This window comes from Spinacia oleracea, chromosome 4 (genome assembly GCF_020520425.1).
Source record: "Spinacia oleracea cultivar Varoflay chromosome 4, BTI_SOV_V1, whole genome shotgun sequence".
In the NCBI taxonomy this organism is placed as follows: Eukaryota; Viridiplantae; Streptophyta; class Magnoliopsida; order Caryophyllales; family Amaranthaceae; genus Spinacia; species Spinacia oleracea.
In genome coordinates this window covers 86,936,022-86,961,502 of record NC_079490.1, presented here as the reverse complement: position 1 = coordinate 86,961,502, position 25,481 = coordinate 86,936,022, and the positions used below count along the sequence as shown (strand labels likewise).

Here is a 25,481-nt window from a genome sequence, read left to right as displayed (position 1 = left end):
TCCGTACATGGTGTCTAATGAGGTAAAGGTCTCTCCAGACAACAACAGCTGTAAGTCCATGGTCAAACCATTCTCAAATCTTTGAGCCCTGAGCTCTTCCGTTGCCACCACTTCAGGTGCAAACCTAGACAACTCTATAAACTTAGAATAGTATTCCGTCACAGACAGATCTCCCATTTTGAGTTCAATGAGCTCCTGTGCCTTTTGCTTCTTCAGATAAGGTGGGTAAAACTTGTTCCTTAGTGCAGTTTTGAACGCTTCCCACCCAAAGTTAGGTGTGACTCTAAGGGTATTCTCACATCGTTGCCACCATAAATCAGCTTCACCTCTCAGGTAGTACACAACACTGTTCACCCTAAGGTTTTCGGGGCAATTCACAGCTACAATGAGCTTATCAAACTCTCTCAACCAGTTTTCAAGCACACTTGGTTCAATCTCTCCGCTATAGAGTGGAGGCTTGCTTTGAGCTATTTTCTTAAACATTTCCCCAGCCGGATCATGCACTGGGTTGGCTCTAGTTTGAGCTAGGTCTCGAACTACCTCAGCTAGTTGTCTAACCACTTCGGAAATCTCTTGGTTAGCCATATCCCTTCGCCTGAATAAATACAAAGGCAAACTTTAATATTGGTTGGACATGACATTACTAAGGCATTAGTTCAACAACGAACCTACTCACAACAAGAACACATTTAGGCGCAACCTAGGGGAAGATTCGGTGCAAGTAATTTTAGATGGTTGCTACTAGAACACCTTGCACATAAAATTTCATTGAAGAAATAACAAGTAATCCCTTTGCGATACCCATAAGGCTTAGAATTGAGAATTGAACTTAAAGGACAACGAAAAGGAAATTTTATTCTTTTATTAAAATTCCAACGAATAAGTCTTACATCCACTAATGCCATAGCATTTATTCTCCAACTATAATAAACTAAAACCATAAATAGTAGCTTTGCCACTTTATTAATCAACGAAAAATAAAACTAAGGATTACGTTTCTCTAGAGACTAACGTCATCACGACGATCATTTCTTTCTTTGTATTGCTCTGGAGTAAAGTCTTGATCATTAGGATCATCCAAGTCTTCTCCCGGATCCGAGTCCTCATCCATAGCCTCATCATTTTGCTGTGGCTCACTATCAACCACATTGTTCTCTTCAAGCTCATCTTCAGATCCACTGGATATCTCAATGGTGGGTTCAGGAACTATAGGGTTAGGATTTTCAATCTCTACCACATCATCATCAATATCCTCCTCAACCTCACTAACTTGCTCATCATGGATCATGCCATCCTCACCATCACTTTCTATTCCTCCATAGCCCATACCAAGACCCGCAGAATACTTCCCATCCTCATAGCAATTTTCCGCAACCTCTAAGATAGTAGCAAGAACCTCAGAATCATACTTCCACCTACCATCACTAGTCCCATATTTGTACCAATTAGGGGTACCAACACCAAAATGCATGTCACTGAACTTGTTCTTGAGGTCTATGTAAGGGTTCTTATGGGGTAAACAATGTATAACCATACTAGCCATCATATCTTTGTGCCTAAGGTGGGGCATATTCTTGGTCGAAGCCAAATAGTCACAAGCAAACACGATCTTCTGAACATACGTGCGAGGAGTCTCATTATCCATCTTCTCTAAGTATCCTAGACTGGTGAACTTAGAAGGTAGCATCCTTAATTCCTGAAAATTCACAACTCAAAAGTCTTACTAACGCGTTTCCATAGAAATTCCAACCCCAAAAGGATGCAATAAATAGTTCGTGGAGCCATACAATTTTTAATGCACAAATATATGCTCAACATGAAATATGATGCAATTAATCACATAAAGCAAGATAAAACATGGTTAGAACATATACATGACAATTAATAATCCACATAATCACATAAAATGCATACTTAAACTAATATTCCCTTCTTAGTCTACCCAATTCTCACTTGAAAATAATATTAATTTTCGAAATTAATTAAGAAATAACTCCTAACTTAGTTGAAATTATTTAAATTAAAATCGAAAATTAATAAGAATTATTGATTAATTAAATAAATAAGTAAATTTCGGATAATTGAAAATAAAAAGAAATCCGAAAAATTTTAAAATATAAATTCGAAAAAAAATATTCGAATAATAATAAATAAATAAATAAATAAATAAATAAATAAATAGATAAATAATTAAAATAATTCGAATAATTAAATAAAAGAATTTCCGAAATTAATAAAATAAATTCGAATTAAATTCGAAAATTTCGAATAAATAAAAAAAATTCGGAAAAATTAATTAATATTAAGTAATAATCCAACTTTTCAACTCATTTCAAACGACCCAAAATAATTGATATTTGACCTTTAAAATATTGAGTACTCAAAATAATACGTTTTGACTTTAGGAAAGTAATATTTAAAAATCCTAAAGTTCCGCATTAGTCTCCGATTACCACTTTGTAGTATTGATTACTACAAAGAAGGAATGAAACTAAGCTCTAGTATACCACTTTGTAGTATTACTTACTACAAAGTAGCCTTAAGCTCCTGAATACCACTTTGTAACACCCTAATAATTCCTTGCTTTTATAAAATCATTTTCCAACTTAAAATAAAGGAATTACTAAAGCATTACCGCCACCGTGATAACGGTTAAGGCTATTACCAGAATTACGCAGCGGAAATTATTGTCAACTAACTTTTAAAAACATAATTAATACTTTATCGAGGCCTCCTACAATTTGGAACCATAATGGCCCAAAACCCAAAACATAAATAGTTCAAACATTTCAAACATAATTAAAGTATTATTAAATGGTTCGAAATACGAAAACATGCAACTCTCTCGATCATCCCAAGCCACATGATTCCGATCTACCAACCTGCTATATTATTCTACTCCCCATCAATGCAAGTGCAAATGATTGATCATCATAGGGTCATTAAGGCAAAGGCCATGACCAAAACACACAAAACACGTAGTCAGCAAAAGCTGAGTACTTACAAGAATAGAGTGAAATGAAACTAAAACATGCATCACTCACTAAGTACTGATCAACATGCAAAAGCCATATAATAATTAACAAACAAATCATGAATACAAGACTCGACTCTTGACTCGACTCTTGACTCACAATTTAATTAGAATAAGCTTCGAACGGGCCAAAAAAATATTCCATAAAAGAAAGAGGTGATGGGAGCCAACCATACACCAAATAATAAATAATAAATTCGGGCCATACCGAGTGTCGGGCCATACCGACGGAATTCCTGCGCATATTATAAATGAAACAACGTCTTGTATCATTAGTAGGAGTACGAGCTTTCCGGCAAGACTCCCCCCATTGTTCATACTCAAGGTATATACGTTCCAAGAGTTTTGAAGCTTGTTCTGGTTGCACTTTACGTTTATTAATATTTTATTAAAGGTGAACTCAAGACTCAACAATGTACATTCATACAATTAATTAACAACAACCAAAACAATCTTATTTTAAATTCTTTAGGACTTGTGATCAACAAGGCAAGACACTTGTGAAATTACTACCATGTTCCTCCTCACCAAAGTGAGACTCCACATCATGCACATTAACATGAGGGTTGTGCCCTTGCACGACAAATCCTAATTCATTTCATACAAAACATTCCCAACTGAACTCTACATGTGCGGTGGCTTATGTGAGCTAACCCTTCACATGTGGTAAAATAAATAGTACAACGAAGTACGAATAATTGGCTTAAAGTATGCTAGACATCCCGTACAATAGCATACAAATAAATAATCCATCCATTGCATGTGAAACAAACCATACATGCATAAATATTGAACAACATGATTGACAATGAAATCCATACTCATAATAATCTCAACATGCTTGTTCAACCACCAATTCAATAATTCCAATAATATTAATCCACATGATCGTTCACCAAAGCATATATGAATCCACGTAATATAATTCACATCATCAACAATCATGTAATGTCATTGACAAAAGGTGTGGTCGCCCTAGACTTGTACGTACCTTGAATACCTAAGCGTAGGGGCCACTTTGCAATAACGAGCACTCAACTAGAAATCACCTCCTATCATCAAATAATGAAACTTAAATTATTTCCATGTTCATTAAATTTCCAGCAACTTTATAAAATTTAAAACCTCCTTTAAACTTTAGAATTCAATCGTTTTTCAATAATAAAATAGTCTCGATTTGCAAACTCAATCCCTATTACAAAAACATACTTTTTCCGCCTTTAAAATCAATAAAAATCAACACTTTAAGCCTTTATTCAAATCTGAAAATATAATTGATTATCATAATTAAAATCATCACCTAATTATGCTAATCAATTGACTCATTAGGTCTAGGTTAAAACCCTAACTTGAAAATCACAATAAAACTAGTTTATTATCATAAAAATCAATGCTTTATTCAATAAAAAAATCTGAAAATTCATCCTTTAATAATTAAAACAAACCTAATGAATCACAACACGCAAATCCTCAAACCACGGTATTCATAACCGGTTCCCAGCATTTTAATTACTCAAAACAATATTAATATAATAATTTAAAATACGGAATTTAAATAGAATAGGTAAGGAAGAAGAGAATTATACCAATCCGGCCTATAGCACGGAACAACCACGAATTTAAAGTGATTGGGCGAAAAGAATTGGATTACGAACATGAACAACACACACACACGCACAACTCGGTGCGGGTGCGCGCGCGGGATCGAGGGGCGACGAGCAGCAGCAGCGCGCGGGCTGGCGCATCGTGCGAGAGAGAGGGGCGAGCAAGGGTGTGCGCTGAGCACACGAGCAAGGGGACGAGCAAGGTGTGCGCGAGCACACGAGAAGCAACAAGGGACGGCAGCAGCGCAGGGCACGAGTGCTCGCTGCGGGCTGCGGGGAAGAGAATAGAGACGAGAGGGAGTGTGGGCGTGCGGCTGGGCGAAGGAAGGCAACACCACACAACAACAACACACGCGCACAAGGGAGGAGGGGCGCTGTGCAGTGCAAGGGGCACGAGCAGCAGCGGACACTCGTGTGCGGGACGAGGGCCAGACGAGCAAGGAGGAGAGAGAAAGAGGAGTGTTGGGCAAGAAAGAGAGAAAAGGTTTTATGACAAAATAGGGGGTCATTTAATGATGAGGAGTCCTATTTATAGGCTCCTTATTGATAATGGGATAGGCTTAGGAAATTAGAATTGGGCTTAGGGGATTAAATGATTGGGCTAGCTTAGGAGTTGAATAAAATTCTTTTGATTGGGCTCGTTTAATAAAACGAATTGGAATTTTCCTTTAAAACCCGAAGCCTTTAAAAATCGTTTGCAACTCATTTAGGGGCTGTTCGGGATTATTACGGTTTCCCAGTTTTCGTTTTGTTTCTTAAAAAAATAAAATTAAACTCGTTCGGTAAAAGTGTTGTAAAAAACAACTTTGGCCCACTTTTGTCAAAACTGAAACGGAAAATAGTAAACCACTTTTTGTCGTTTTATGGTTTTGGTTTTGCAAAACACGCCTAAATGTTCATAAAGTCTGACACTATCTCTCCATGAATCTTCATTTTTACCTCTCTTCGTCTTCAACCCCTTCTTCTCTAATCCCCATCTCCACCATTTTGGTCGAGCGTCGTCGTCAACCTCCATTCCTGCCCAATTCTTCTCTCACTCCATCGATCAATAAATATAGCCACTGACTTTATTTTGTTTACAGATCTACAAGTTATGCAATTTTCCACTTCTCGAAAATGAAAACTTGATACCCACCATTTTTTATACTTTGTCATGCTTCTTGGTTTTGCAATGGTGGACCTTCGAATGATTTTAATTTAATGGGAATATCTGATTACAAAATTTCAGTCGGCTCTCAATGTCGTCGTCGCTGTCGCCGACATGGTACAGGAGCACACCTCAATATACTCCTAATTGAGTAGTGTAACTAGTACGGATAAAGTTATTGATTAAGGGAAATAATATAAGAGGTCTTTCAATTTCTTTCCTATTGCAATTGTTTATCTTTCCCACTTTTAATTGCAAATATTGTTTCTCTGTCAAACAATTTGAGCACAAATAACGGGGAAATGGAGGTTTGTAGGTTGATGTTCAAGTAGTAGTAGTGACCATGAACTGACGGATGAGGTAGAAGAGGAAAAGGAGGTTTTTTTTGGATGAGGTAAAAGAGGAAAAGGAAGGTTTTTACTTTTCCCCCCTTCTTTAATTCGATTTAGTGGAGCATTAGGTGTAAAATTTCGAGGTTAACGTTTTGGTTTTTTATTAGTTTTGAAAAATTAGAAAAATAAAACTTAAATCAGTTTACAGTTTTTATAAAACAGAAAACTGGAAAATGGAAATGATGTTGAACGAACCCTTAATTTCCCGACTCAAGAATTAAATTCGTTTTGTAATTAATTAAATAATAAATATTCTAATTAATTAAAATACATTAAATAAAATACATTTAAATATTATTTAAATGATAATAAATCGTAAAATGCTTTATAAATATAATAAAATATACTTATAAATATTATAAAAATACGAGGTATTACATGGAAGCTCATTAGACTACTAGAGTTATTAGCCTTGTCGAGTCTAACTTGAAGGTATAACCCATGAATTAGAATTTCATGTCCTTTTTGTATTTGACCTGAATATGTGACATTTTGTGCTGCTTGTGGGGTTGAGTTTTGAATGTGGAGATTGTTTTATCTTCGAAAAATTAATATACACAGTGTTTTTGTTATCCGATTTATGTGTTTCAGTATTTGCACAATTGCTATAATACATTTAGATTTTAGGAATATTTGGTCGTATAGGGAAAGGAGGGAAAGACTATCTTGTATGTGGTCATATTGGGAGAGGAGTACCAAGCATTTCATTCTCTTTATCTTCCTCTTGAAATTATCACCATAATCTTTTTTGAATCTTGAACATGCTTTATCTTCCAGACGCATCCTGCGTTTCAGTAGTTTTATACCTTGATTTTTTTTCCTTTGTTCAATATAAAGAATATATGGACATGGATTAGGTGCAAATGAGCTAAGTTTTGGAGACTCATAATTTCTAGAAGCTAAGAATAAAACTCTCGAGTGGCGAACGTACGTCTTAAGGTCTTTAAAAGCTCCCAGTTCGATCATGATGCCTTCATTGGCTCGAAATGTAATAGAATGACCAACCGAGAAGGTTTGATCATTTTTTTATATATATAAATTAGTTCCTAGAATGCAAACTAATATGGTTACGCTTTTTAAAAACATCCACGTGCAACGAACGTACCTATCACTAGTATCTATTAAAAGGGGAAGAAGAAATCTAAACACGCAATATTGGAAAATAATTTGAGAAACCATGAACAAAAAATATGAATTATAAAACAAATAACTTGTAAAACAAAAAGGAATGATCATTCTACTATGGTCATCATAAAAATGACCATTGCTTAGAATTAATATGGGCCACACAAAATTCTTTTCTTTTATCTTTAAATTTAATAAAAATAATATATTTTAATGAATTCAATTATTTTATCATTAATTTTGAATACACAATTTATTTTATGAAAATACTTTTTGTAATTTCTGAATTTTCCAAAATAAATTATTTGTATTATCTGAAATTAATAAATAAAATAATTAGGAAAGTTAATTAACAATTAACCTTATTTCTCTCTCCTCTTGCTTAAGCTAATCCAATGCTATCACTAATTCTCGCCGGATTTTCGATGGCCGGCAGATCGACCCCGTCATTCTTCTTTCTTCATTGTCCATCGTTCATCGTTCATGGGTGTCGCCGGAGTTCTTTAATCATTATAATGGTTTCTTCCTTGTTCCTTACTACGAAATTCTGGATTTTTGGTTTTGGAGTTGTTATATATGGAAATCAATGGGATGAAGAAGAGGGAGGTGCTGTGAAGTAAAGAGAAATAAATTTCAGTGCTTGTTCCATAGAATTTGCAACGATTATTGATTGCCATGGCTGTAGAAACGAGAAACGACAGACTTTGGTGGCCGACGGAAAAAATAGAGTCACGACGGAAGTTTGGAAATTCGTCGGGAGTGTTAAATCTGTTGAAGAATAATAATGTTTAGTGTTAAATCTGGTATTTCCGTCGATTGAATGGTTGTTATGGCTGGAATTTGTTTGGCAAAAGTTGCAGGTTTGCCGCTGCCATGGGAGAAGGAAGGAACAGAGGATTTTACGGAATGTCCTCATGTTCTTATGGACGTTATCAACATCATGTATGAATAGTATCCAAACACTTTGATGGTCGTTACCATCCTTATGTCTTTATGAAATTACTAACATCTGCAGGGGTAGTATGCATAAACATTGTTAGTAGCTACATGCCTTAAGTTATTATAGATACTACCAACATTATTTATGGATAGTATCCAAACACAATTCAAAATGATGATTTAGTGCAACGTGTCCGTAATTTCCCCCTTTTTTCTCCTGACAGTGAAACCCTTCAACTCTGTGTGAGGGGGTCGAAAAACACGATGGGGCGCCTCTTAGGAAGAGTATGCGACCCGCACGACTTTTTCGCTCTGGATGTGGCAAGCATATTAAGTAAACAGGGACTAAATGTGGACGTTAGCCTCTTTTTACTAGTCTTTAGGAGTCGACATTCAGTTTTAGAAAACTGACAAAACCCGGTTGTCGTGATATGGCTGGAGTGCAAACATATGTGATTCACAACGGCCATAGGTTCCCTTGTGATCCCTGGTGTGGAGATCCCTCAACGTACATCCAGCAGAGCAGAGATTGAGAATTCGGGGGACGTTTATTAATACGGGGAGTGTCCAGCATTAGCCCACGCGGCGTGGTCCTTACTAGTTCAATTGTGACGACGATGGGACATGCGTTATGCTACATTACTACTCTTGATTGATTTTAATGCACAGATATTGCTAAACAGATGTCAAAACTCTGATTTAGATTGATTTAAGGTGCTTAACAATAAACCGATTTGTCAAAGTATTATCTGATTTAGGCGTGAGCAATATAACAGATTAAAGTTAGCAGATTTATATGGCGAGGAAAACAATAAAATATAGATTCAGATTACAGCAAAGCGTAGGCTTTACTGCGGTTCTCAGGAACACTTACCACTCGCCTTAGCAGAGCCTCCTTTTAGCTTTTAGAACAACCTTTATACTGACTTTTAGATCCTTGGTTTTGGCTTATGAATTGGCTAGAACTTTGGTAGTAATTGGGAAGGTACGAATGCTTGTACGGACAGAGTTCTGCTTAACAAGAGTTAATACGACAGAACTATTACGAATACGGGGCGAGACTTCAACATAAACTTAGTATACTAGAGAGGCAAGAGTAATTCAGAATATCAGAGGAGTGAGACTGAATTGATGATTGAAAACGGGGTGCAAAAGGGCTGTATTTATAGTATAGGCAGTCAAAATAAGATAGATATTTGAAAAGCTCGAGCGCCAGAAAAAAGTAGCGCTCAATTTGTAAGCGGTGAAAATTTCCAACGCTCAAAACTGTAGCGCTAGAATATTATAGCGCTTCATAAGATAGGTTTTGAAGAGTTTGAGTTTTTGTCAGAATCAATCTGTAGCGTTGGAAAAAAGCAGCGCTTGAATTGTGAGCGCTGGAATTTTCTAGCGCACGAAATGCCAGCGCTAGAAAATTCCAGCGCATGCAGATCTGCGGATTTCCAGATAACTCAATCTTTAACAGCTCATAAGTTCTTCATAAGAAGCCGGATTCTTGCAAATTATATCTTGTTGGAAAGCTACGGAATCCAACTTTATAATTCCGCTAATTTCGCATCAATAGGCTTCGTAAACCTCTAGTTATAGCCCAAAGAGTGGAGGTCGGTCCGTTTCAGCGAAGCCCAAGTAAAAGCCTTATAACTTATTCGTTTTAAATCGGATTTGGGCTTATGATAAGTCTATGGAAATCTTATTCCATGTCTTATACAATAATATGATGTGCATGATCCAAATCATAATTTATAAGATAGAGTTTGACTTCGTAAGGACGTATCATTTGTTAAATGGGCTGACGAGTGTATTCTAGGCACTCGTGAGCATTTTAAGTAACTTGGGTTAACATTTACATGTATTGTGCCTAATAATTATGAGTTTAAGAAGTGTTAATCTTTGAACTATGTTATTTTAGATCCTGAAGGAAAGCACTAGAACATTTGTGGCGCGTACAGGTGTGTTGTAATGCGGACCATCATATTCTATCTTTCTACCTATGCAACCATATATTAAGCCGCATCGAAATGCGAATGCGACTAAATATGTGTCCATTCTATTTCAGGAAGATTTCTATTTATGGAAGTTTACTATATTTAACAGGTTCTGCTCCGGATGGTCTCTTTAGTTAGTCGAGGGTCGTTCTTTAGCTAATTAGAGTGCATTGTTGGCGAGCGGGTTATAGTTTCATCATTGAACACACCGTGTCGGGCCTAGGGACAAATGTAGGCGTCTACAGTTAGCCCCTACTTTGTTGAGTCTGAGCAAGACGATGATCAAAGTATTGGTAGACGAAGTGCGTCTGGAACTTAGCCTGGTTGAGACCAAATCCGAACGAGGGTCTCACGAGCCCCCGAGTGATAACATTTGACTGAAGGGTCATAACTGGAAATGTCAATAGATCCCTCACGAGTCATTGGGAATTTACTGACTTGAACTGTCTTCTCACAAAGTCATTGAAGACGTTCAATTGACAGAATAGAGCTTTTCGAAAACGGACACTTAACTTTGATTTTTTGAGGACGGAATATGAATAATGACATCTTTTAGCAAGGAATGAATAAACCTTAAACGGGAACCGGAATATGGAACACAAAACTTTGACATTTTTTAGCAAGGAATGAATAAACCTTAAAACGGGAATCAGGATACGTAACACAAAACTTTGACATTTTTTAGCAATGAATGAATAAACCTTAAAACTTTGACATTTATTAGCAAGGAATGAATAAACCTTAAAACTAGGACATTTTTTTAGCAAGGAATGAATAAACCTTAGGACTTTGACATTTTTTAGCAAGGAATGAATAAACCTTAAAACTTTGAAATTTTTTAGCAAGGAATGAATAAACCTTATAACTTTGACATTTTTTTATCAAGGAATGAATAAACCTTTAAACTTTGACACTTTTTAGCAAAGAATGAATAAACCTTAAAACTTTGACATTTTTTAGCAAGGAATGAATAAACTTTAAAACTTTGGCGAATATCATATTTTTCAGAATACGAATTTTTTTCTTTTGAATAAAATAACCGTACCTGGATGAGTTACGGCGATTCCTGACACAGTTGCCTGTCATTGGGCCACTGAATATAAAATTTTGAAATACCGCTACTTTTCCGCGGGAAGAAAATAGAGTAAAGCTGACGGTTATTTGCAGTATATGAAGGGCGAGGTGGCCTGACAATTTTCTAAATGAGAATAATTATGCGCCAGAATTTTATGGTGCGTGCATTGGTTGCGCTTGAATTTTCCAGCGCGTGCATTCTTTATATACGGGCAGCAGCAGTAGCCATTTACACGAGGATTGAGGGGTAACCGGCCGAATAAGAGTGACGTTTGAAGAGATTGAGCTTTTCATGAAACAACCAGCAGTGCCAGAATATTATAGCGCTTTGATCAAGAGCGCTTATTATTTCCCGACGCTAGCTAGATGGACGCCAGACATTATTCGTGTTGAGCCATTAAAAACTTTATCTTTGCCGTGATTAGGTGAGAACCAAACTGTAGCTCCAGAACTTCCTGGCGCTGGCTTTGGTGTGCTGGAATATTAATGCCGCATGTATGCCTAGCGCTAGAAATATCTAGCTCTGGTTTTTTTGCTTTTCCACTTTTCCTGAATTTTCCGGTTTCATTCCGAATCTTATGTCTCATTCATGGTTTTATCTCTTTTTAAGGATATCGGTTGGAGTACAACCTTTATCTTTCCTCAATGATTAATTGTAGTGCAATGTAATCACTTTGAATATTCTTCTTGTACGATTACTATTTTTGGTAGCTATTTAAGTATGGCAGCTACTATAAATGGCAGTTACTAAAAGCTGAAATATAGGCTTCTCGATCTCGTCAGCTATTTCGTGGTTGTTCTTCATGATTTCTCACTTTCTCTTAACTCTTGCTGCCATTTTCTCGGATTTCACCGATGTCTTTACTAAATTCGTTTCCAAGTATGTAAGTCATTCGGATCTTGCTTGAGTCTTTGGTGTAATTTCGAGTAAAATTCGTGTAGAAGTTTATGCTCAAATTGATTTGGGGTTTCTTGATTTTGCCCCAATTTCTTGCAATTGTTTGCTCGCATGCGGTGTTTATAACATGTATAAGTATCTTGCATGTTGATTTTCACAAGTTTGTTGATTTTGGGTACTTTTGAGCTTGCTCAAAATTAGCCCCTAAGTGTGCCTATGAATTGATGTAATGACACAATGTAGGTGTTCTTGGCTTGGTGCTTGCGGTTTACATGGTCTATGCATGAATTGTTTGCTTTGGAGTTATTTTGATCACCTTGCATGTACTTGTTTTGCTACTAATTTGAACTTAGTAGCATGTTCGTACTCAGGGAACATAATTGTTTTGACTCCGCCAAGTAAGACAAACTAGTTATGAATTTGAATACTTTAGACATAGTATGTGCTAATCGTTGGGTTGAGGTATGATGCCTCTCTACTTTTAGAAATGCTAATCTGTATATTGTTCTTTTTCAGCCTTATTTATTGCTGTCTGCTTACTTTGTATCGTCTCGTTTCATGCGAGATTTTAACTGTTTGTTTTTGTCTTTTGTTTATGTTGTAGATGCGAAGAGTGTATGTAATATGCGGCGTCACGAGGGCTATGCCTCATGGGTACTTGGGGTTTGCGGAAAGGATTTACCGCGTGTACCCTGCTTTTGTATAGGAATTCAGAGGTTTCAGCCCGAGTGCTTACCTTTGCTTTCATCTTTTGTGGTAGAGATTTTCTTATGGTTTTTCAGAGTCTTCTGCAGCAACGGTTGAACTGTACGAACGGATATGTGCAAAGTGATTATCTTACATGTTCGATGCAGCTGGATGACCAAAGTTCTCATGAACTCGCGATGTTTATTGCCCTATTAGTCTGGAGCAACTTTTATGTTCTAAGTAGTTAACCTTGCTTAGATTTAAGATAAGGGATTAGCAAATTAAGGTTCATTTTATGTGAATGAACACAAGGATTCGCTCCCTATGACATATGTGTAGCGTTAGCATCGAGAATTTGTGATAAATCGGCAATCGGAGCAGTTTTGAGGTGTTTTCTCCAAGCCCTTAAGCATAGCTCCGGGATTGGCTTCGTGCTATGACGCTTGGCATATGTTTTGCATGTTCGTGATGTTCAGGATGCACATAAATCATCTGGTTACTAATAGTGCATAAACAGTTTGAAGCATACTCGTTTAATGCAAGGTATGTTCAAAGAACGAGTAGTAATTTCTACTCGTCGTTATTTTTTGAGGTGTCGTGTTAGGCGACAGAGCCATGGTCAAGTTGGTCAATAAGTTGAAGTTTTCCCGGACCAAGGCTCAAGTGACTCTTTTTAGCCAGAGTGAGGGTCCAACCTGTACTTGAAGAAACAGACATAAAATGACAGCATGCACAGTTTAGGTTTAAGGTCAACAACGTCTTTTTTGCTGCTTTAGCGATTTTACGTATGCAGATTCGGTGCCAAATTACTTGCAATGAGGAAGTCTTGTATGTCCAATCAGTTGTTAAGGAAGAGACCTGACGTGTTGGCTAAGCTAGCCCCCAGTATAAAGCAGAGCAACGTTTTTTGCCTCTTTTGAACTAGACGTGGGAAGGTGCATCCAGACGCGATTGTTTAACAAGGTAATGAACATACAGACTAGGATAGAAGACATATCCAACTAGTTTTCGAAAACAGGAGATTTTGAAAACAGAAAGGAAGAGGTAGGGTCCTTATTCAAAAACACATTTGAGAATATTCAAGGAAGTCATTTGACAGTGCGGTCACATGGTTTAGTATAGTCTGAAATCAAACAGTCTATTTTTCATTGTATTGGATTCGAAAGCTTTCACTTGGGCTGTTGGCTGTAGTGCTTGCAGATTACTTGTAAGAGATATCGGTTGCTCGATTCAGGATGAAGTATAGATGCTCAAAGTCCAAAAAGGAGAAGGACATTCTTGCATGAAGAGATGTTAAGGGATGATAAGGATAGTAAGTGCTATCCTGTGCTGTTTACGAAAGAGGTTTGATTGTCTTACTAAGTTCTTGTTGGCAATGTTTAAGAAGACGTAGATGCGTCTTTTATTTATGGAAATTATTTATGTATTCGAATGACAAGAAACAAGTTATTTTAGGAAGTGTGAGGGGGTCGAAAAAGCACGAGGCTAATACGTGACCTCGTCCCTCGTGGGCGTGACGTTGTCAGATCAAGTGTAATTGGATTTCATGTGAGTTTACACCCAACCGACTAGTAATATAGGAGTCGCCATTCAGTTTTTAACGACAATGAGAAAAACTGACAAAACCCGGTTATCGTGACATAAAGGGAGTGCAATTATGTTCGACCACGACGACCATAGGTTCCCTTGTGATCCCTGGTGTGGGGATCGCTCAACGTACACCCGCATGGCAGAGATTGAGAGTTCGGGGGACTGTAGCTACCGAGAGGAGTGCTCATCGATAATACTCCAGAGGAAGGTTATCCTTACTAGCTCAGCATAAATAATTGAAGGGACATGCGTTAAACTATTAAATTATTAAACTATTCTGAATTGATTTTAGCAATATGCAACACATAATACTAAATCGATCGTGATTATCTTATTTAGATTGATTTAAGGTACCTAGCATGATAATTCAATTGTCCAAGGTATTATCTTATTAGGCGTGATAGATCAACCAATTTAATAGTTTGACAATTTTATAAAAGGGTGATAAAAGCGATTAAATCATATGAGCAACACATTAATCATATGAGCAACACATTACAACACACCCTTGAGAGGTGCGTTGTGGTTCTCAGAAAACTAACCACTTGGCTTTGCTATGTCTCCTTTTATTTAACGAATCTCGGGTTTCTAAGCAATGTTCCAGTATTTAGGCTTAATTCATCAACCTACAAGGGGCAGGTGCGTTCTGTTCGACTTTTGGGTCGATTGCGACAGAACGCTGGATCAATTTAGCAGCGTGAGGCTTAGGCTTAAGGCTAGAGTCAATACTCAGGTTATGGAATTGTGTGTTATTTTCACGTTGGTTTTGAGGCTGTATTTTTAGGAAAAGGGTGTGTGGAAAGATAGATTTTAAGATACGAATCCAAAAAGAATCCGGAGATAAAACGACCCCAGGCATTTTCAGCGCCCAGGGCTGGGCGCCGAAGATTTCGGCGCCCAGATCCAGGCGTTGAAAATGGGATCTGGGCTTAGTTCTTTGTCAGATTTGGACTCTTAGAACACGGAGCTTTTGAGATTTATCCAAGTCTTTTAGTGCGTATTAACTTATGACGGAATGCGTCTGGGCCCGTTACGAACTCTGGGTTCGTTAGGAATTTAATTAATACGTAACTCTTATTTTCGAATTATACCAGGAATGCAAATTCTATCTATTTTAGGATTTATGTTGGAGTGCAACACCTAATTCTGACATGTTTCTATCTTTTATGATTTTGCCACTTTTAACAACTACCTTTTACGGCAGTTACCATTCTTAGCAGGTTTCTATAAATAGCAGCTTTGGCTGAAATGAAAGGGTGATTGAGATTCGTTATTTTATAGGAGATGCGTTGCCAAGTGGAGATTTATGTTCTCATCATCGAACCTTCCCTTTCGGGAATGGGGACAAAAGTAGGTGTCTACAGTTAGCCCCCACTTTGACTGAGTCTCGAGATGAGACGATGGTCAAAGTACTAGATGGAGTGCGTCGTACAAGCCATGTTGTATTTGACCTGTTTTGCGAGGGTCTCACGAGCCCCCGAGTGATAACATTTGACTTAAGGGTCATCACTTGAAGTGTTAACACATTCCTCACGTGTCATTGGAATTTGTTAACTGATAGTATAGAAACTCCCTCACTTTGTCATTGGAAGTGTCTAAAGATGTTTTCGAAATCAAAGCTATAAAGTGTAACTAGGCCTGGCCAAGCCCAATCACAAGGTAACGTTTTAAAGATTCTCATTTTCAGGGTTAGCTAAACGAGAAAACCCCCTTGTTTTTATAGGACGTAAAACGAAGGAAAATCCAGCACATCACTCTTTTTTGGAAAAGCGGAAAACCAATCCTTTGATTTTTGGAAAAGGGAAACCATCCTTTGATTTTTGGAAAAGGGAAACCATCCTTTGATTTTTGGAAAAGGATAAACCGGGAAAAGTTATCGCGGCAGCGACTAAGGACCTGCGCGGTTAGTGGCGCAGACCCCGCCCGCTGAAGGTGGGCGAGCCTGTCCGCTGAGGGTGGACGCCCTGTCCGATAGAAGTGGACGAATCTGTTTTGATGTTTTGAAAATAAGGACCTACGCGGTTTGTGACGTAGACCCCGCCGGCTGAAGATGGCGAGCCTGTTTTTGTTTTTTGAAGAATTTATTTTCTTTTCATTTTCGAAAACTGAGGACCTGCGCGGTTAGTGACGCAGACCCCGCCCGCTGAAGGTGGGCGAGCCCTGTCCGCTAAGGGTGGACGCCCCGCCCGCTGGAGGTGAGCGAACCTGAATTCGTCTTTTAGATTTGGGACTCGCGTGGTGCGTGCCGCGATCTTGCCCGATTGAGGTGGGCAAGTCCCTATTTCATTTGTTCTTGTGATTTCTTTTGAGAATTTCTTTTTTCTTGTAAGAGCGAGTTCTATCGAGGGATGCTCGGATTTAGTTGCAACCTGAATGTGGGTTGACAACGTGCTTAGACGGACCATTGTCTCGTGGTCATCATCTTTCATGGTTTTGAGCTAGTCTTTACGGCTCAATTTTGCCACTACCTGGGTCCTTGATTAAGGGACTATGTATAAGTATCAACAGTGACCTTTGTCTTGAGGTCGTAATCCGGTTTTATCTTTTGAGATTGTCCAAACACGGGACTTCGTACAGCGTAGTCTGGGAATATTGCTTTTAACTTTGCATACTCTCTTTTGAAATATATATTTTCTTTCGAGCCCCCAAGCACTCATGCTTGACGGTCAGTTCTTGTCAAAGAGGTTCTTTGGGGATACATATTTTGTAATGTCCTTGATCGTGTTTTGGATCGTGCTCGTAAGTGCGAGCGATCTTTGTAGTGGTATGCTACTTTGATGAAGTCGTGGAGTGCGACTTCATTTTCCGGGCGACAAAGTTTGCTTCATTTTTCAATAATTAATACATGAGCTTACTTTGGCCCGGATTGATCTTTTGACAAATAAACGCTTTTTAATTTGAGAAACCAACGACTTAATTTTTGTTTTTGTGTTTCGAAGAATGACCTTGATTTTTATTTTTTCTATATTGCCTTGAAAAATGTACACATATTTTTTCCTTGAGATGAGTCAAGTTTTAACATTTGTTCTCACTATTCGGGCTCTAAAGGTGCTTTGGGCTTGATCTTGATTACAACAGGGCCTCGTGTCTACTAACACGGTTTTAAGTCCTTTCCTGCTCCGTGTTTTGAAGGATCCGGGCCTTGGGCTACATTTCCGGCGCCCCTGGCCAGGCGTTTAAAATTTTGGCGCCCAGCCTTGGGTGCTGGAAATTCTATTTTGGTAGTTCCCGAATTTCTTAACGCGTTTCCGAATGGGATCAGGATGTCACTTGATGCTTTCGTGTATATATAGGGGTCAAGTACGTCTTTCTTTTTCACCACTCTCAATCTTCCTCTCTTTTGCAATTTCTTAGCTTTTATTCTTCCCTGATCTTGCCATGTCGATTCCTCCTTTCTCCCTCCAACGAGTTGTTAGGCGCTGGCTAAGAGCCATTAATCCCACAGAAAAGGCTTTGTTGAAAGGATACCATTTAGAGGCATTCTTAGGCTTACAACAAATTAATATTGATTATAATTTCCTGTATGCGGCCCTAGACTTTTGGGATTCTGATCACCATGTTTTTGTCTTTCGGGGCAATGAAGTATGCCCTTTGCCAGATGAATTTGCCGCGATCCTTGGTTATCCTACCAATGCTACTCACTAGAGGAAAAATCCTCATAAGTAGCTCCTTATAGGTGGCCGTTGTTTAATAAGGGCAACCTTTGACAAAAAAATTTAAAAAATAAAATTAAAAAAACAAAAAATTTCCCTGGAGTTTCACAAGCGCAACCTTTAATCTAATTAAACACAAACTCTCATTTCTCAGCTCCGTGTTCAGCTCGCGCACAACCGCACACCATTGTCATCTCTCTGCTCCTTCTCGTACCGGCGACCCCCAATATCCCTCCTCCTTCTTGTACCGGCGACCTCTAATCTCCCTCCTCCTTCTCCACCGGCTCGCACACCCTCCACCAGCTCGCACGTCCTCCTCTTCCGGCCTCATTCATTACTGGTCATGGAACAAGGTTTTCTCCTTCTTCTTATTTCAATTCAATTTATTTACTTCAAATGTAACATCTTCGAGTTATTAAATTGCTCATTTAATTGTTTGAACTGTGCAGCCTCAGCCAGAAGTGAGGAGTTTGCCGACATAACCAATTACACCCTTGGTGTCGAATGGCGAAGGTACTTACCTCATTGGTGGGGGGGTTTCAGGAAATATTTCTCAGCTGCCGTATTTTTTGATTCGACGGGGAAATTGTGAAAGGAGCAGACTTTGGCCCGGAAACCTGCAGGATTTTTTGTTAGTACTGGTACACAAGGCGGCAGCCAGGAGACTACTACGTAAGTTTTCCGAATTCAATTGAGATCATTTTCTTTTTTTGTGATTTTTCAGCAATTGGGATTAGAATTTTCTTCTTGTTTTAATAATTGAATAATGTGTTTGAGTTTAATGTCTTGATTTGCCTCCTTTGAGGTGGAAGTTATTAGTTAGGTTATGCAATTGAATTGTGAATGATGAAATTTGCATGATATTTTTGATATTTGGACAATGGGGGTTAGAATTTTGCAACTTGTTTGAAGAGAGTTGTGTGTTTGAGTTATATGGACTTGGTTGATTGCTTGCTTTGATGGCAGAATGTCATGCTTTAGGATAAGTGTTTGAATTTTGGTAGCCGTACTTATTGAAGGTGTTTGACTTGGTTGTGTTCGTGATTTCATGATGTTCTGATCATGATGTTATTGGGCAATGGTTCTATTTCAGACAGTGAGATTAGAATATATTTAGTCAAAGTTAATTTCTGGTGGAATTATACTACATTTTCTTTTTTGATTGTGGCAAAGACAATTTTGTTTGGTATTTTAGAGGTCTCTCAATTGGTTAATCAACTGATGTCAACCCTCATTAGGTCAGTTGCCTTTCATAAAAATTGTTTTGCTTGTTATTATGTTTAATTCTCTAGAGGAAATTACTTCGAGATTCATGTCAAGAACATAGCACATCCACTCCGGAATCGGAAAATGTTAGTTAAACACTTGTGTTAGTAGGAATTTCGTGAGGAATTTCGTGCGGTTCATTGAACCAGAGATTATGTAAAAATATAGACAATGTGGTGGCTTTATACACATCATTGTTGCCCTGCAAGAAGCATTTAAAGAAATGTTACTCTCTACCGAATATAGTTGTTGATCACTAGTTAAATGTTAGATTTAGTGTCATAACATTAGAGACTTGAAAAGTTTCTGGTGAAGCTGTGGAGGTGGTGTCATAACATCAGTGCTTGATTTTGGGTCTTCATTTCATTGTCATTACCATCAAGAAGCTTTCAGTTTCTTATATGGCCTCTAGAGTACTAGTACAAGCAGCAAGGAAAGATAGGCAGAGCCTGAGCTTTCCATATTGTCTAATTGTCTACTTTGAAGTTTGTTGTAGTTGAAATGATTTGAAGTTTAAAGTGTGTAATAAAACTATGCTTCAGTTGTTGGAGTGAACAACAGCTGAAGTGAAAGCTCAAAGCTATAAGCGAATGGGGGAGAGAGGGTCTTTGTGGATGACCATATTAGATAGACTCTATGCAACAGAACCCCATCTATGTGAAAATAAGGCTATGTATTTGTCCATCTTGCACCAACTTGAAAATAATTCCCTTGTTGTTCATTTCTTATATACTCATATACCAGCTTCCTCCATCCGTTTCTTCCCCACACCAAGAGTATTTGTTATTTTACCATTTGATCATTCCTCTATTATAGAGAGTCATTATTTCATGCATGTTCAATGTGTACAGGTCCCTGGACTTGCTGTAGTCATCGTGGGGAACAGGAAGGATTCTCAAAGCTATGTGATTGATTCAAATCCTAATTGCTTCTTTTAAATGCCGAACTTGTATTTTGCTACCCTTATGGAGATTTCTTTTTGACAGGGATGTCTTGAGCTTCTGTCTCGAAGTGGTATTAGTGTAAAAGGCAAAATGGCAGTTGTTGTAGGTCGTAGTAATATTGTTGGATTGCCAGTATCACTCCTCCTCTTGAAAGAAGATGCAACAGTTAGTATTGTCCACTCTCGTACAACTGATCCTGAAATCATTATTCGTCAAGCTGACATCGTCATTGCTACAGCAGGACAAGCCATGATGGTATTTAATGATCTAATTCCCCCCTTCTGTTGCCTTCTTCTTTTAAACTGTGATATGTAGTCTAGAACTTGCCACTTTCCCCCCTCTTGATTGCCTTTAACTGTGATCATCTCTTTATACTTTATTTTTACATAACAGATTAGATAATTTCTCACTGGTTAATAAACGACTGTTACTGATTAAAACTGATCCTTTACTGATTCTAAATGGGTTTTACTGATCCTTTACTACCAACCAATTGTCAGTTGTAATATTGTTTGTTAGTGAAAACTGAGTATTATTGTTCGAGTAGAACTGTAGAAGAGAACATAGCCTAACAAAGTGAATGTGATTCCAGATGATCCATTACAGATGAATGAGATGTTACTGTGTCAGGTTCTTCTCAGGAATAGTCGTGTGGGACTGCTTTCCAGGACAGAGAGAGAACTAGCGGTCTCCCAGTTCCTCAAGAAGATCAACCAGTGGAGGTTTTGGCTGGGAAACACCTGAGACAGCATCTGCAACACCCATGAAGGGCAATTCAGGCTGGATCAGTCTAGATTATTCTGCAATTGGTGATGGGAGTTTCTCAACTTCTGAAAAATTGGGGGAGAAAAGAGAGCCAAGGCAGAAAAAACAATTACATTGGAAGTTCTTTGTCAGCATTTTGCAGGAAGCCTCAAGGATGCTGCGAAGAGCATTGGTGGTAAGTTGCTATTTTTTGAAAACATTTGGTTGAAAACTATCAAATATACAAATTTGATAATCTAGTAGTGAGGTCTAAGGATGGACTTCGAGGGTACGTGATCTTTGTAATATGCTTCCTTGGGTGAAAACTTAGTAACTCTCCTGCCTACACAGATGAAGTAAGATTCTGAAGTCATATAAGTGTGTAGGAGAAATACTAGAAATATTCTAAATACTACGTAATTTACAAGTAAAACACAGCAAAAGAAGAAAATCAGCTAAAACTACTGTTGTCAATGTGTAATTTTTTTGTTGTAGCCGCTTAATTTCGGTTGAAAGAAGAAAACTAGCGAAATCTTTGCTTAAGACAACAAGGGGCCTTGAAGCTTTGAATTTTGATATACAACAGCGAGCACTTAAGCCCACTACAAACAGGTATGCATTTCTTGGTAAAGTTCCTTGTAATTTTCTTTTACTAGCTTTTCATTTTTTTATTATTTTTTAAGCTTAACCTCTTTAACTACAATGCAGGGCTTTCCCAATTCAAGGATTTATGCCAAGCCACTTGCAGATTTTATTACAAAGCAAGTAAGATTTTACCTACATTTAAAGTAACTTCTAAGAGTTATTATTTCTATGTGGTTGAACTTCTATTTAGGAAATTGCATTCTTGATATTCAGGACAGGGAGATTTTGCAAAGTTTATCATTTAAGGCTGAAACTCGAGTAAGAAAGTTATAAGATCAGTTAAGGTAAATAATAACTTGTTCACTACTTATTGTACGGCCAAAACAAATACATTACCTTATCTAATTTATGTTCTCTTTAATCTAGTGCGCCCAACAAAAGGGTGGGGTCGAGTGTGGCTATTACGTGATGAAATTCCAGCATGACACATTCAAAAGTTGCAAGGAAATTCAAGATATCGAAAAGGTACATAAAATAGTATATTTGTGATGTATTATTAGGCTAGAAATTAGTTAAAAACTATTCGCCTATAATTGGCATGAACGGTCGAAATGCCATTTTGGGCCAAATATGACCTATATCGTCCCAAATGAGCCTTATGTGTTCATAAAGAACTTTAAATGAATCTTAGTAACCTCTAATTAAGCATATGAGACAGAAAAAAGATTTAGAAAGTATCCTTAGGTTCATTTGTTGGTAGTTGGGATCGAAAATGCCATTTTTGGCCATAAATGACCTATATCGACCTAAATGACCCTTAGGCGTGCATAACGAACTTGAAATGAGTCTTATAAACATATAACTAATCATATGAATCATGAAAAAAGTTTATAATTTGAATATAAGTTCGTTTGTTGGTAGTTGGGATCAAAAATGCCATTTTTGGCCATAAATGACCTATATCGACCCAAATGACCATTAGGCGTGCATAACGAACTTGAAATGAGTTTCATAAACATATAACTAATCATGTTAATAATTAAAAAGGTTTATAATTTGAATATAAGTTCGTTTGTTGTTAGTTGGGATCGAAAATGCCATTTTTGGCCATAAATGACCTATATCGACCCAAATGACCCTTAGGCGTGCATAACGAAGTTGTAATGAGTCTTATAATAATATAATGAATCATAAGAATCATGAAAAACATTTAGAATATGGATATAGGTTTGTTTGTTGGTAATTGGGATCGAAAATGCCATTTTTGACCATAAATGACCTATATCGACCCAAATGAACCATAAGCGTGCATAATGAACTTGAAATGAGTCTTATAAACATATAACTAATCATATGAATCATGAAAAACGTTTAGAATATGGAAATAGGTTCGTTTGTTGGTAGTTGGGATCGAAAATCCATTTTTGGCCATAAATGACCTATATCGACCCAAATGACCCTTAGGCGTGCATAACGAACTTGAAATGAGTTTCATAAACATATAACTAATCATATGAATCATTAAAAAGGTTTATAATATGGAAATAGGTTCGTTTGTTGGTTGTTGGGATCGAAAATGCCATTTTTGGCAAAAAATGACCTATATCGACCCAAATGACCCATAGACATTCATAAAGAACATGAAATAAATCTTATAATTATATAACTAATCATATGAATCATGAAAAACGTTTAGAATATGGAAATAGGTTCGTTTGTTGGTAGTTGGGATCGAAAATGCCTTTTTTGGCCATAAAGGACCTATATCGACCCAAATGACCCTTAGGCGTGCATAACGAAGTTGAAATGAGTCTTATAATAATATAATTAATCATAAGAATCATGAAAAACATTTAGAATATGGATATAGGTTTGTTTGTTGGTAATTGGGAACGAAATTGCCATTTTGACCATAAATGACCTATATCGACCCAAATGACCCATAGATGTGCATAACGAACTTGAAATGAGTCTTATAATCATATAACTAATCATATAAATCATGAAAAAGGTTTAGAATGTGGATATAAGTTCGTTTGTTGGTAGTTGGGATCGAAAATGCTATTTTTGGCCATAAATGACCCATATCGACCCAAATGACCCTTAAGCGTTCATAACGAACTTGAAATGAGTTTCATAAACATATAACTAATCATATCAATAATTAAAAAGGTTTATAATTTGAATATAAGTTCGTTTGTTGGTAGTTGGGATCGAAAATGCCATTTTTGGCCATAAATGACCTATATCGAGCCAAATGACCCTTAGACGTGCATAACGAAGTTGAAATGAGTCTTATAATAATATAATTAATCATAAGAATCATGAAAAACATTTAGAATATGGATATAGGTTTGTTTGTTGGTAATTGGGATCGAAAATGCCATTTTTGATCATAAATGACCTATATCGACCCAAATGAACCATAGACGTGCATAACGAATTTGAAATGAGTCTTATAATCATATAACTAATCATATGAATCATGAAAAACGTTTAGAATATGGAAATAGGTTCATTTGTTGGTAGTTGGGATCGAAAATGCCATTTTTGACCATAAATGACCTATATCGACCCAAATGACCCTTAGGCGTGCATAACGAACTTGAAATGAGTTTCATAAACATATAACTAATAATATGAATCCTTAAAAAGGTTTAGAATGTGGATATAGGTTTGTTTGTTGGTAGTTGGGATCGAAAATGCCATTTTTGACCATAAATGACTTATATCGACCCAAATGAACCTTAGGCGTGCATAACGAACTTGAAACGAGTCTTATAATCATATAACTAATCATCTAAATCATGAAAAAAGTTTAGAATGTGGATATAAGTTCGTTTGTTCGTAGTTGGGATCGAAAATGCCATTTTTGGCCATAAATGACCTATATCGACCCAAATGACCAATAGGCACGCATAACGAACTTGAAATGAGTCTTATAATCATCTGACTAATCATATAAATCACGAAAAAGGGTTAGAATAAGGAAAGAGGTTCGTTTGTTGGTAGTTGGGTTCAAAAATGTCATTTTTTGCCAATATAATTGTTTTCGCGACCAATATAATTTTTGTTTTCGCATATGAAACTTAATTTAATTTTTTGGTTTGCATTTATGGTGTTCTTTTAAAGGTTTTCAAAACTCCAAGGGAGGGGCCCTTGACCAAAAAGGAGTTGGATGAAGGTCGAGACAAGTGGGCTATTTACTTCAACGATTGTGAACTACCCTCAGTGTAATAAAAATAATAGAGCAGACTTGTAGTTATTCGTGACTCTTACATTATTTTGTTATTTATCGATTTAATTAATTACATTTGAATTAATTCGGTAATATTATTGTAAATTTGAAATTTATTTCATTTTTGAGAATGTCAAGCTGATGTTTGATGAAACAGAAATTATATTGCAAAATTAGAAATTATATTGCAGAATATTATGAATTATATTGCAGATTTTTATTTTTATTTTTTTTTAAAAAAAACTCAAAAGTTGCCCTTGTTTGCAACAAGAGCAACTTATGTGCAGCTTATAAGGTGCCCTTGTTTGCAACAAGGGCAACTTATGTGCAGCTTATAAGTGCCCTTGTTGCAACAAGGGCAACTTATAAGTTTCACATAAGGTGCCCTTGTTGCAAACAAGGGCACCTTATAAGATTATAAGTTCTTTTGACAATTTTACAAAAGTGACCCCCCCCCCCCATTGGTGGCACTTACGAAGGGCAACTTATAAGCCACTTTTAAGAGCAACTTATCAAGTTTTTTTCCTCTAGTGAATCCTGCTACCCCTGGCACTGTTGAAGAGGGTAAAACAACCA

The 25,481-nt window shown here is 37.1% G+C and overlaps 1 long non-coding RNA gene across 3 annotated transcripts in view; it reads left to right on the top strand.

Moving 5' to 3' along the window:
• Nucleotides 1-25,078, top strand: part of LOC110784546 (uncharacterized) — a 33,301-nt gene extending 8,223 nt beyond the window's left edge. For 2 of the 3 annotated variants that reach the window (XR_008918346.1, XR_008918348.1), the window contains exons 3-11: nt 12,803-18,481; nt 18,578-18,800; nt 20,246-20,593; nt 20,931-21,278; nt 21,578-21,694; nt 21,791-21,847; nt 21,941-22,011; nt 22,094-22,192; nt 24,800-25,078. This is a non-coding gene — a long non-coding RNA (uncharacterized lncRNA). The remainder of the gene's footprint in view (nt 1-12,802; nt 18,482-18,577; nt 18,801-20,245; nt 20,594-20,930; nt 21,279-21,577; nt 21,695-21,790; nt 21,848-21,940; nt 22,012-22,093; nt 22,193-24,799) is intronic. The other variant, XR_008918347.1, reaches the window with a different exon arrangement.
• Nucleotides 25,079-25,481: the final 403 nt, after the last annotated feature.